At 38.7% G+C, this 14,397-nt stretch overlaps 1 protein-coding gene across 5 annotated transcripts in view; it reads left to right on the top strand.

The window, feature by feature from the left end:
* Positions 1-864: 864 nt before the first annotated feature.
* The window catches only part of CLOCK (clock circadian regulator), a 157,924-nt gene continuing 144,391 nt past the window's right edge, over positions 865-14,397 (top strand). For 2 of the 5 annotated variants that reach the window (XM_057502237.1, XM_057502235.1), the window contains exons 1-2: positions 865-1,016; positions 2,233-2,306. The gene's annotated coding sequence lies outside the window, so the exon portion shown is untranslated. Of the gene's footprint in view, positions 1,017-1,162; positions 1,314-2,232; positions 2,307-14,397 lie in introns of those variants that run through there. The other 3 variants (XM_057502236.1, XM_057502234.1, XM_036895296.2) reach the window with 2 other exon arrangements.

Genomic DNA, 14,397 nt, shown 5'->3' with positions numbered 1-14,397 from the left:
GAAAAATAATAGGAATTAGGACTGTAAAGACCTCTTTTCCAGTAATTTACAAATAGTGAAATGTGCTTTCCTATGTGCATGAAATGTGGCTTAAGCATCAATTTCCCCCGTAAGACAGGTAGGTTTCCCTTTTTCTAACAAGGGAAGCCGTCCAAATTAGGATCCTGATGTATCCCTGCTGCTTCATCCTCCATTTTCCATTATACTGTCACCTGGCTGAGAGAGCTAGGTGATAACAAACTCCTTGGGAACACATCCTAGCCACCTGCCTCTCTCCTCCGGCCAAGGGCGCACGTCCTGCCTCCGCAGGCCTACCCTCAAAAAGAAGCGACCCAAAGCGTGCTAGCACCCTCCAGGAGGGGGAAAAGACGACGCTGGCAGTCCATTCCCCCTTCGCAAACCTGCTCAGCCCTAGGAGAGGAAACACGAATACCACAGGAAAGGGAAAAATCTTCCCTGACGTCGGCGAACTGCTTTGCTTTTCAAGAAGATGGTTCCCTATGGCCTCCAGATTCCTCATCCGAAAGGAAGCTCTTCCTTCTCGCTCCCCGAAACCAGGGTGAAAGCCAAAGCCGCCCGGACTAAAGCTAATGTTCCCCCGACCGACCGCACCCTCCGTCCGACCACGCTCAGCCTCTCGAGCTTTCCAGGAACCCTGCGGAGAACGGGGCACTGGGAGACGCCAGTTTCCCTTCGCGCCCGATGGCGGTCGCGAACCGCGCAGACGCAGGGCCCGAGGGAGCCGGAGTCTCCTCGGGCGCCCGGGATCCCCGCCGAGGCTCCGCGCAGCCTAACGGGGTAGGTCGCATGCGCACCAAGACGCGCCGGGAAAAGGGAGAGTGAGGGGAGGGGCGCACGCAGAGCGCCGGCTGGCGGAGCCCGCGAGGGTCCCTGACGACGCATGCGCCAGCGGGAGCGCAATCACAGACGCGGCTTGCGGCTACCGGCTTAAAAAAGGAAACCCCCGAAAGTGGGAGCGCGAAGGAAATCTGGCTGCCGACGCGTGCGCGCTCCCTGTGAGTGCGTTCCACCGGGTGGGCCCGGGGTTTGACGTCCGCCGGTAGGCTCGCCCCGGCGGCGCATGCGTGCTCCCGGTGCCGGTGGAGGAGGGGAAAGGAAAGGAGGGGGAGGAACGGGTGGCAGTAGCGGTGAAATTTTTGGAGGTGGGTGGGGGGCGTCACTCATAGCCCCAGGTGCTGCCCGTGCTGGGAGCTGCGTGTCTCCTTCGCGCAGCCGGGTGGGTGCTGCCGAGTCACTGCAGCCAGACCCGAGTGTGGGGGAAGGAAGAAGTAGGAGCTACCGCAAGCCGCACGGTGAGGGCGCGGGGAAAGGGAGGGAGCGAGGGCCGGTGTGTGTGTGGGGGGGGCCGGGGGGCGGCGGCCAAGGGAGGGGAAGGCGGGCACTGAAGTTTTGCCTGTCGCCCTAGTGTGTCTTTTCCCAGGAGTTGGGGCGGAGGCCCGCCTTGGCGGAGGGGCCTTCTGGGGCAGCTGGGGTTACCTGCGGGACAGGGGCGGCATTGGGGTGCACGGCGGGGCCGGGGGGCCAAAGCGCGCCCGGGGGCTGGGGCCGATTCCAGCAGCGGGGCTGCTGGGAAAGCAGGAGACGCGGTGCGGAGAGGTCTTTTGCTGGGGACCCGCTAGGCCTTGTGACCCACTTTATTCCTGTCACAACTCGGGCACGTTTGGAGCGGCGCCCAATGGGACGCCGGGACGGCCAGCTCCTCCGGGGAACCCCCGCCCTCCCGGTGCCCGGCCCGCGCATCGCGGTCCGATGTCCGAGCGGCGACCGCCGCCGCCCGTGGGCTGGTTCCGTTAGTGGTCGTGGTTCCGGGACTCTGGCCCAGGGACGCGGGCGGCTTGGCGACTGTGCGGGTTCGAGGGCTGGCCGCGCGGCGCTCGTTCTTCCTTCTCCCGTGGACCCATGCCTCACCTTTTCTAGATCCCTTGTCGCCAGCGGAGCTGGAGTCTCTGTAGAGAGGGTCCTGGCGCTCTGGACCCTGCTTTGTAATTTCCAGCACATAGCGCCGCAGAGCTTAAATTCGTGAGAGTATTTTCGCTGGTGTAGAAGTCCTGTCGATAATAGCAGAATCCTGAAAGGTAAAAGCCTGGGCTTTTGGCCAGGCCGATGAAAGATCAAATCAGGTGGTGGTATCTTGCTATTAGGATGCCTTGCTCAGTGGCTTGAAGGCTCACTAACCTTTTTTTTTTTTAAAATTAGTCTTTTCTTTTACAGTGAAAGAAATGCACAGGAAGTAAAGAAACATTGTTGGTTTGCTATTTCGCTGAATGTCCAAGTAAAAAAAAAAGGTAATTTCACTTGAGGATTGCTTTTTAACTTGTAGCTTTAAGTGATAGGGAAAATTGTGGAATGTTTGCTATCTACTTGAAAAACACGTTCTGAAAAAGCTGTAATTTAGTTAGAGAGTTGCTTTCTCTGAAAATTATTCCTTGGGATGCCTCAAATCTAGTTTTAAATTTTGTGGAGGGGGAAGGAAACTAACTCAGACATTTAGTAGTTGACTGAACAGAATGTCATTAGGTTAGCCTGAAGAAGAAGATGCAAGATGTGGTAGAACTAGTCATGATCAGCTATGAAAATAAGAATGAGGAAGCTTTCTGTGTATTGGCGTGGAAAGATCTCCAAAATATGCTGTAAAGTGAAATAAACAATGGTGAGTAATGTGCTACTCTAGGTGTTAAAGGGAGGAGGGGTGGAACAAGAATATAAACTTGTGTTTGCTCTTCTGTCTATAAAGAAAGTGGGTAGATACTGGAAAACGATGGGGGAAATGTAATGATAAGGGAGAAGGAGAAGTAGGGGAGGATGGTAAACTAGATGTACACGGTGATGTCTTTATATTTAAATTTTTTTGTGATTATACTATGAATTCATAAGCTAGATTAAACAAAAGCCCTCCTCTGCAAAATAATTTGCTTCGTGATTTTTGTCTGTCTTCCCCAATTTATGGTGATTTTGGCCATTTTCAATATGATTTCTCTTAATATTTTTTAGAAAAAATAAAATTGAAAGAAAGTGTAGGATAACTTTGGCTATTTATACTTTAATTTTAAGATGTTAAAGTCACAGACTAACTTTTAAAGATGCTTAGTCATATTTTGCTTTGCTAAAATATATAATGACATTATTTATATTGGGCGTTATGGTTGAATTACTGTTGTCAGAGGATACTTTGTGTCCCCTTCTTTTTTCAGGATTCATTGTTGTATAAATTTTACCTTTTACTTTTTTAACCTCAAAGTTGTTATGACAAACAGTGGAGAATATGAACACTCCCATTAAAATAATAGAATTGACTGTACAGGTAGTTTGCTTTTCAGACTGGGACACTTTTTTATCTTAAGGAAATCAGACATCAATCTCAGTGAAATGTAAATTTATGTGTATGTGCGTGAGTTATTTATGCAAAATTAGAACTGAGAGGCTGTGTTCTGCTGGTGCCAATAGTTAAAACATTTTTATGACATGGATTGATGCAATATTGTATTAAGATTCTAAGGTTCTGCTAGCCTAACTTTTTAATTAGGTTAAAGTTAAAAAGGGTGTTGTTAGAGCAGGTATAATTTTGAGGAGAGGGTACTCAAACTCCCTCTGGTGGCTAATATTGTATCATCATAGTAGTGAATCTTGAATAGTGGGTGACAGTTGCTCTGGGCATTTTTGTTACATTGCCAGTATTCCCTTTTATCTGTAGGATAGGATAATTGTATTATTCTTTTGTATCTGTAGATCTCCAGTAGGCAAATTTATGTAAAATGCCTTATATTTTTCATTTGAATTCCATGTGGGTCTAGTCAATCTTCTTGAAAAAAATAAAATCACATTTCAAAATTTTACTTAAAATAATTGTTTTTTAAATACAGAAGAAAATTAAAGCTCATGAAAAATTAAAACAATACAATGTGTATGTATAAGTGAAAACCCTCTTTGCACATTTTCACCTTTATCTCACATCCCTCCCTAGAGGTAACAGTTGACACCGTTGTATAACCTTCTAGATTTCTTTCTGGGCATTTCAAACATAAACTTTGGAATCTTGAAAATTGAATTGCCTTGATTGGTCATCTGCTCTACCAGTGGCTCTGTTTCTACCCACAGGACAAGGAAATGACTTGGAGTAGGTCAGAAAGTTTAATATACAGTATACTCATCTTTTCACTTGTGAGGGGCCAGTCAGGTTGATGTGCTCTTGGAGTCTGCAGTGACGTCCTACTGCTGTGAGCTTTATGTGGTATAGATTAGGTTCTCTTGAAAAACGTGGATTCCATGGCTTTTATAGGACTCTTTGTAGAGTCCATATTCTAGGATTATCTTTGGCTTTTGACCTGGTCAGTAGCTCATAGGTTAAACTTTGATTTTATTCTCCTGTACTTGCAGATCACTAAAAAGCCAGATTACATCAGTTTCTCCAGGTCCCCTGGAGTGAACCTAAGCTGACTCTGTCCTTAACTAAGAGTCTCTGACTGACTTGGATATCTTCCTTTGAAGGGGAAAAGGGGAAGAGGCCTTTTGGTCTGGTCTGTGCTTAACTGACAGTAGGCCCTCAGTATACTCACCCCTACCCACCCTTTACACCCTGCTGCAAGAGAGAATACTATCTTTCTAGCAGTTCTAGAGGTTTTGCTTGTTTGTTTTTTAACCAAGTTGCAAAGAATCACCAAGGCTTAATTCTTCTCAGGTGATAGTCTGTAGAAAGTTGAGTATTAATACTCCTTACTAAGCTATGTGAGTTACATAGAAAGATGCAATACAATTGACCATACCCTCAGTGAGCCTGAAACCTTACATGGTTAAAAGAGCATGTACATAATGATTGTAATAAGATAGGAAATTTTAATAGAAGGAAAACCTAAGGTTTGTAAGGATGAAACTATTCCCAACTTTTTATTTTTGTGGGCATGGAGTTTGGAGGGAGAGTATATATCTTTTTTTTTTCAATTAAAGTATCATTGATAAACAATCTTATAAGGGTTCCACGTGAGCAACATTGTGGTTTTAACATTCACCCATACTAAGTGCATCCCACCCCACTGCAATCACTGTCCCATCAATGTAGTGAGATGCTATAGAGTTATTACTTGTCTTTCTGCTATACTGCCTTCCTCATGACCTACCTATATTGTGTGTGCTAATTATAGTGCTGCTTAATGCCCTCTCCCTCCCCAACTCCTTCCTTTTGGTAACTGCTAGTCCCTTCTTGGAGTCTGTGAGTCTGCTGCTGTTTTGTTCCTTCAGTTTTGCTTTGTTGATATACTCCACAAATGAGTGAAATAATTTGGTACTTGTCTTTGGGAGAGTATGTATCTTACTTAACCTTTTAAGCAGTTAAAGGATAGAACAAACTTAGAAAGCTCAAATAAATAGTAGGCCTTAATGAGTAAGGAAGTAAGGAGTTAAGTTGCATCCTTGTGCAGGCATTTAAAAGACTAATTGATAGTTGCCTTTTTTGGTTTGTTTTTACTCTGTCCCACTGGAAGGAGTCATTTGATGTTCCATTTGATAATTGTAGTACAGCCTCTCTTAGATTTCAGGATTGTTAGAAATATTAAACTAGGAAATTTAATTCTGTCAGTTAATTATTTTCTACCTTCTAATATGTCAGGTGGTATTAGTATTACAAGTAAATTGTTTCTTATCTCATTTCCTTTTTTCGGAGCACATATTTACTGTACCTTCTCCTCCCAGAATATTTACTTTTGGTACTGTGTCAAATAATACTTTATTTGAAATTGTAAACTATGAAAGTAAGCAACAACATTGTGAAAATCAATCAAGATTCTAAACCTTTTACTGATTATGTCTGTTTCCTTCCAGTTCTTTGCAGATACATAAAGTTGAATAGTTTCTTGTAGCCATTTTACCAGCAGGCACTGCATTTTCTCCTTTTCTGAGTCTAAAATTCTAGTTGGAGTTGTGGGAATTATAGAGTACTTTTTAGAGTCAAAGCAATTTCTTACTAATTGACTGTAATTATTATAGTGGCATTTATATTTATAGGTTGCTTTACAACCATTTGTTAGTCATTTTTATAGCTCTGTTAAGTGTACCATCTGTGAATTGGGCAGGTAACAGAGTCCTGTTTTTTTCCATGTTTTTGATTATGCAAATATTAAATTATCTAAACTCTCCTCTTAAGTATAGTATCAGCTCTGAGCTACTTGTTCCAGGTGTGTATTTCACAAAGATGTAATTCTGCTTATTATTTTAAGTCTTAGAAGTCTACAGAATGAAATCACTTATAAAGATTTTTTTATGAATTGCTTTTGACTTTTATAGTATACTGTTTAGGATGTAAATTATCTTTTATTTTTTAGAATTCTACTTACATTTTTACATTAATAAGGCCAAGTAGACAAAAAAATTCCCCTCTTTTTCAAAGATCTCATTTAATCAGTACGTTAAATCAGGTACTTCTGTTTTTAATTCTCACCCAAAATAGTAGAAAATGAAAATATAGGTTGATTCATGTTCAGAAGTTTTGTATTTAAAAAAGCACAAATGGGTTTCTCCCACTGAGGATTAAACCATATGTCTAGCTAAGAATTTATCTTAAGTATTAAAGTATGGTTTTAATGTAAACAGTTGCCTTTCTTTCTTAATCTCTTCCCTCTCCCCAGTTATAAAAATAGGGCATCTGCAATGCAGAAAACGTGAGAAACACACAAAAAAGCATAAGTTACATTTTAAAACTATCACTGGAAATCCCACCACCTAACGATACCATTGTTAACCCTCAATATTATCTTCTGGCATTTTTGTTTAGCTATTATATACGTACACTTAGACACGGTGTTTACAGAATGGGCTCACTCCACTGTTGTGCAAGCTCTTCTATTCACTTAACAGTGAATGTTGAACGTTTTTTATGTCATTGGTTTTCTACAATGTGATTATTTTTAGTAACTATTCTCATCTCTGTATAACAATTTACTTACCGTTTTCTGTTGGACACTGAAGTTTTCAATTTTTAAAATAAATAATGGTGTTACTTTTAGAAGTAATAGCATTAGTAATCAGGTAAAGTTGATAAAGGCATACCTTGTTTTATTTTGCTTGCTTTATTGTGCTTCACAGATAGTGTTTTTTTACAAATTGAAGGTTTGTGGCAGCCCTGAATTCAGCAAGTCTATCAGTGCCATTTTTCTAACAGCATCTGCTCACTTTGTTGTTCTGTGCCACATTTTGGTAATTCTTGCAATATTTCAAACTTTTTCATTATTGTATTTGTTTGGTCGGTAATCATTTATCTCTGATTGTACAATGGTAATTGTTTTGGGTGGCCATGAACTGTTCCCATATAAGATGGTGAACTTAATAAATGTTGTATATGTTCTGACTGCTCTACTGACAGGCCATTACCTGTGTCTCTGCCTCTCCTTGGACCTCCCTAATCCCAGGGAACATAACGATATTGAAATTGGGTAACTTAATAACCCTGCCATAGCCTCTCAAGTGTTCAAGTGAAAGATGAGTTTCATATTGTGCCTTTAAATCAAAAGCTAGAAATGATTCAGCTTAACGAGGCATGTTGAAAGCTGAAAAAAGCTGAAAACTGGGCTTCTTGTGACAGCAAAGTTATGAATGCAAAGGAAAAGTTACTGAAGGAAATAAAAGTACTGTTTCAATGAACACATGAATATTCAGACAAAAACATCATTATTACTAGTATAGAAAGAGTTTGAGTGGTCTGGATAGAAGATCAAATCAGCTTTAGTAATCCCTTAAGCCAAAGCCTAATTCAGAGCAAGTTCCTAACTCTCCTCAATTCTGTGACAGCTGGGAAGTGAGGAAGCTGCAGAAAAAAAGTTTGAATCTAGCAGGGGTTGTGGTTCATGAGGTTTAGGGAAAGAAGCCGTCTTCATAATGTAAAACCTGCAAGTGCTGATATGGAAGCTGCAGCAAGTTATTCGGAAGATCTAGCGAAGGTAATGAAGGTGGCTACACTAAACAACAGATTTTCATTTAGTTGAAACAGCTGTTTACTGAAAGAAAATGCCACATAGAATTTTCATAGCTAGAAAGAAGTAGTCCATGCCTTGCTTCAGATCTTTGAAGGACAGGCTGGCTTTCTTGTTAGGAGCTAATGCAGCTGGAGACTTTAAGTTGAAGGCAATGCTCATTGACCATTCCAAAAATCCTAGGGCCTTAAGAATCATGCTAAATCTATTCTTGCTGTCCTCTGTAATGGAACAACAAAACCTGGATGACAGCGCATCTCTTCACAACATGGCTTACTGACTTTTAAGTAAACTAGTTACTGTTCTGACTGCTCAGAAAGATTCCTTTCCAAATATTACTGCTTATTGACAGTGCACCTAGTCATTTAAGAGCTCTCTGATTAATATGTATGAGATTAATGTTTTCATGCCTGCTACCACAACATCCATTCTGCAGCCCATTGATCAGAGTCATTTTGACTTTCAAGTCTTCCACTTAAATATATTTTGCAAGGCTCTAGCTGCCATAGTAATTCCTCTAATGGATCTGGGCAAAGTAAGTTGAAAACTTTCTGGAAAGGATTCACCATTCTAGATGCCATTCAAAACATTGGTGATTCATGAGAAGAGTTCAAAATATCAGCATTCACAGGAGTTTGGAAGTTGATTCCAAGTCAGCCTCTTTGAGGGTATCTTTGAGAGGTTCAAGACTTTAGTGGAGGAAGTAGCTATAGGTGTTATGGAAATAGCAAGAGAAGTAGAATTGGAAGTGGAATCTGAAGATGTGACTGAATAGCTGCAATCTCATGATAAAACTTTGATGGATGAGGAATTGCTTCTTATGGATTAGCAAAGAAAGTCGTTCTGGAGATGGAATCTACTTCTGGTTAAGGTGCTGTAAAGATTGTTGAAATTTTAAGAAAGGATTTAGAACACGATATAAACTTAGTTGATAAAGTAGTGGCGGGGTTTGAGAAGATTGACTCCAATTTTGAAAGAAGTACTGTGGGTAAAATGCTAGCTGTGAAGAGACATCACATGCTACAAAGAAATTGTGAAAGGAAGAGTTAATTGATGTAGCAAACTTCATTGTTGTCTTATTTTAAGAAATTGCCACACTTAACCTCAGCCTTCAGAAACCACCCTCGTTAGTCAGCAGCAAGTCAAGACCCTCCACTAAGCAGAAAGATTATGACTCACTGAAAGCTCAATGACATTTAGCATTTTTAGCAATAAACTATTTTTAAATTAAGCTATATTCATTTTTCAGGCATAATGTATGCTAAACAGACTATAGTATAGTATCTCCATCAAAAGTGGTGATGATACAATGTATCCGTAATTAAAAAGATGTTTCAGTTTCACCAGTAGAGTATATTGTGTGAAATAAATTTACATAATTTAGCTTTTTAGACTTGATTGCATTCCTTTATTTTTGTTTTGTACACTTTGTTATAGCTTATCATTATTAAAATTTGTAATCTGATTTTTTTTTTGTAAATAGTTTTGTGGTTTTTAGAAAATTGAGTCTTACTCCTTGAAAAAGGAATTATCAAAAATTACAAAGCAAATCTGAGATCAAAACAACTAAAATCTCAGGGATCAGCCTTAATATTTTCCTCAGTGTTTTCTAAGGCATTGTGTGTATGTGTACATGTTACAGTTTTCTAGCAAGTAGAATATGTGAAGTTTTGTAAACTAATTTTTTTCTCATGTTTTCTGGATGTCTTGTGAATAAATACAGGTTCACATTATTTTAACCTGGTGTTAGTCTTTTACTTTGATTATTAGATAATTTGTGCTGATAATAGTTGAGTTTCTAATACCATCAACTTTGACTTCTTTTTGGGTCATGTGTTTTGCTTTCTTGTTAATCAAATTATTTTTATTTTGTGTTTCCTGATATTAACTTGTTAGTTATATACTTTTTTACTATATCTCAAGTGGTTTAGAGGATTACAAGTATACCTGATTTACTAGTATAATACAAATTACTGCTTTAACCATTCTCCACAATACCAGTTTAACTCCTCTTCCAGCCTTTATGCATTATTATTGTTCTGCATTTATTTGTACGTATTTTAAACTCCAGAAGAAATTATTAGTAATGCTTTAGACAGTGGATATTTGTTCATATTTACCCTTCCCAGGTCTCTTCCTTCCTGCCTTTTTGTGTTTTTTGTCTGGATTCATTTTCCTTTTCTTTGAATAGCTTGCTTTAAAATATATTTTGTTACTTAGCTTACATACTGGCAGTGAATGTGTTTTTGTTTGTCTGAAAATATCTTAATTTTGCCTTCTTTTTTGATGAATATTTTCACTGGGTAGTTATTTTCTTTTTATTTTAAAAATCTTTCATTGTCTTTTATCTTTGTTTTGAAGTCAGCTGCTAGTCTTACTGAAGGTAATGTACCAGTTTACTGAGAATAATGTCTTTTATTTTTCTTTGGCTACATTTAAGACTTTCTTTTTCATTAGTCTTTTAGCAGTTTGATTATGATGTGTTGAGGTGTGGTTTTCTATGTATTTAGCTTTATGTTAATAGAACTTTTTGAATCTGTAGTTTGATTCTTTTTAGTTTTGCAAAGTTCTCTGTCATTATCTCTTCAAAAATGGCTTCTTCTGTTTTCTCTTTCAGATTCTAACTTAAGGATGTTATAACTCAATGAACATGTTACACATGTCTCTTAATTTCTTTTTTCTCTCTGTACTTTAGTTTGAGTGTCTTCTATTGGCCTGTCTTACAGTACTCCAAAACTCTTTTCTTTAGTCAAAAACCAATCTATTTGCTTAATTTTACTTCATACCTTTTAGTGCTAGAGCACCCATTTGATCCTATTTTATAGATTTTTAATAGACTCCAATTCTCTTGAACATATTGATTATTTAAATGCTTGTATATTCCAATATCTACATCATCTATTAATTTGCTTATATTGTTTGCTTTTCTCTTTGTTATTGGTCATGTAGTTGTATGGTTCTGTCTCTTCAGATGCTTGCTAAGTTTTTCAAGGAACTTGTTCATTTCATCTAAGTTGTTGAATTTATTGGTAAAATTGTTTATAATATTCTCCTATTACCCTTTAAATATCTATAGTGAACCAAATACCCATATAATCTGTAGAGATTCACTGTTGATCCTGATATGGGTAGTTTGTGTTTTCTTCCTCATGAGTCTGGCTAGAGATACATTTCATTAATGTTCTCAATTAGCTTTTGGTTGAACCAATTTCCTCTAGTTTTCTTGTTTTTTATTTATTTCTGCTCTTTATTATATCACCCACTGTAAGTATATACATTGAAAAAAGCTTTTTTAGGTGTTACTGATGTACAGTCTTATCTTGTTTCAAATATACAGCACAGTGGTTCATTACCCATATTATTAAATCCTCACCCCTCTAGTGTGGTTATTATCTATCAACATAGAAAGATGTTACAGAATCATTGACTATATTCCCCATGCTGTACTACTATCCCCATGACCAACTTTTATTATGATTGGGAGTTTTTGTGCCCCATTATTCCCCTCAAACTCCTTATCCACCCACCACAACCCCTGCCCCATACACATTGAGATTTGACAAACATACATTCTTACAACTACTACCATAGTCAGAAACAGGAAATTCCTATCACCTGAAAAGTTCTCTCTCTGGCAACCACTAATCTGTTTTCTTCTAATACAATTTTGCCTTCTCTGCAACACAGTATGAAGGAATCATACTGTCTGTGGTTTCTGGGTCTGTCTTGCAGTTAGCATAATGCTTTTGATACTCATCTATGTCTGCGGTCTGTCTCTTTTTATTCCTGAGTACTATTCCATTGTATGGGATATGAAAAATTTGTTTATAATTATCAGCTGTTGGATATTTGGATTGCTTCCAGCTATTATGAACAAAACTGCTAAGCATTTGTGGATATGTATTTTCATTTTATTTGAGCAAATACCAAGGTATGAAATTACTGGATTATATGCTAATTATGTTTTTAACTTTATAAAATAACTGACAAACTGTTTCCTAAGGTGGCTGTACCACTTTACATCCCCTTCAGCAATGTATGAAATTTTCAGTAACACATGGTATTATCAGTGTTTTTGAATTGCAGCTGTCCTAGGGGTTGTGTAGTGGTATACTTGTTGTGCTTTAAATTGCGTTTTCTTAATGACTAATGATAGCATGTTTCCATGGGCTTACTCATCATTTGCTTATTTTTTTGAAGTGTCTACTCAAATCTTCCCTATTTTAAAAAATGGCTTGCTTATTATTGAGGTATAAGAGGTTATTTTTCTTTAATATACTCTGTTATGAGGTCTTTATCAGATTCCCAATCTATGGCTTCCCTTATTTTCTTTTTTTAGAATTTGTTTTTTATTTTTTATTAAAAAAATTTTTTTGGTATCATTAATTTACACTTACACGAACAACATTGTGGGTACTAGATTCCTGCCATTATCAAGTCCCCACCACATACCCCATTACAGTTACTGTCTATCAGTGTAGTAAGATACTATAGAGTCACTACTTGTCTTCTCTGTGGTATACTGCCTTCCCCGTGCCCCCAACCTACATTATGTGTGTTAATCATAATGCACCTTTTTCCCCTTATCCCTCCCTTCCCACCCATCCTCCCCAGTCCCTTTCCCTTTGGTAACTGTTAGTCCATTCTTGGGTTCTGTGAGTCTGCTGCTGTTTTGTTCCTTCAGTTTTTTCTTTGTTCTTCAACTCCACAGAGGACTGGAATCATTTGATACTTGTCTTTCTCCACCTGGCTTATTTCACTGAGCATAATACCCTCTAGCTCCATCCATGTTGTTGCCAATGGTAGGATTTGTTTTCTTCTTGTGGTTGAATAATATTCCATTGTATATATGTACCACATCTTCTTTATCCATTCATCTACTGATGGACACTTAGGTTGCTTCCATTTCTTGGCTATTTTAAATGGTGCTGCGATAAACATAGGGGTGCATATGTCTTTTTCAAACTGGGCTCCTGCATTCTTAGGGTAAATTCCTAGGAGTGGAATTCCTGGGTCAAATGGTATTTCTATTTTTAGTTTTTTGAGGAACCTCCATACTGCTTTCCACAATGGTTGAACCAATTTACATTCCCACTAGCAGTGTAGTAGTGTTCCCCTTTTACCACATCCTCGCTACCATTTGTTGTTGTTTGTCTTTTGGATGTTGACCATCCTAACTAGTGTGAGGTGATATCTCATTGTGGTTTTAATTTGCATTTCTCTGATGATTAGGGATGTGGAGCATCTTTTCATGTGCCTGTTGGCCATCTCAATTTCTTCTTTGGAGAACTGTCTGTTCAACTCCTCTGCCCATTTTTTAATTGGCTTATTTGCTTTTTGTTTGTTGAGGTGCATGAGCTTTTTGTATATTTTGGACGTCAACCCCTTATCAGATATGTCATTTATGAATATATTCTCCCAAACTGTAGGATGCCTTTTTGTTCTATTGATGGTGTCCTTTGCTGTACAGAGCGTTTTAGTTTGATATAGTCCCACTTGTTCATCGTTGCTTTTGTTTCCCTTGCCTAGGGAGATATGTTCATGAAGAAGTTGCTCATGTTTATATTCAAGAGAGTTTTGCCTATATTATCTTCTAAGAGTTTTATGGTTTCATGACTTACATTCAGGTGTTTGATCCATTTCTAGTTTACTTTTGTGTATGGATTTAGGCAGTAATCCAGTTTCATTCTCTTACATGTAGCTGTCCAGTTTTGCCAACACCAGCTGTTGAAGAGGCTGTCATTTTCCCATTGTATATCCATGGCTCCTTTATCATATATTAATTTACCATATACGCTTGGGTTAATATCTGGACTCTCTATTCTGTTCCACTGGTCTATGGTTCTGTTCTTGTGCCAGTACCAAATTGTCTTGATTACTGTGGCTTTGTAGTAGAGCTTGAAGTTGGGAAGCGAGATTCCCCCTGCTTTATTCTTCCTTCTCAGGATTGCTTTGGCTGTTCAGGATCTTTTGTGGTTCCATATGAATTTGAGAACTATTTGTTCCATTTCTTTGAAGAATGATGTCAGTATTTTGATGGGAATGGCATTGAATCTGTAGATTGCTTTAGGCAGGATGGCCATTTTAACAATATTAATTCTTCCTACCCAAGCAAGAGCATTCAATGAATTTCCATTTATTAGTATCCTCTTTGATTACTCTTAGGAGTGTTTGGTAGTTTTCAGGGTATAGGTCTTTCATCTCCTTGGTTAGGTTTATTCCTAGGTATTTTATCCTTTTGGATGCAATTGTGAATGGAATTGTTTTCCTGATTTCTCTTTCTGCTAGTTCATTGTTAGTGTATAGGAATGCAACGGATTCTGTGTATTAATTTTGTATCCTGCAACTTTGCTGAATTCAGATATTATATCTAGTAGTTTTGGAGTGGATTCTTTAGGGTTTTTTATGTACAATATCATGT

The sequence above is a fragment of the Manis pentadactyla genome, chromosome 5 (genome assembly GCF_030020395.1).
Source record: "Manis pentadactyla isolate mManPen7 chromosome 5, mManPen7.hap1, whole genome shotgun sequence".
NCBI lineage: Eukaryota > Metazoa > Chordata > Mammalia > Pholidota > Manidae > Manis > Manis pentadactyla.
This window is presented reverse-complemented; position numbering and strand designations above follow the sequence as displayed.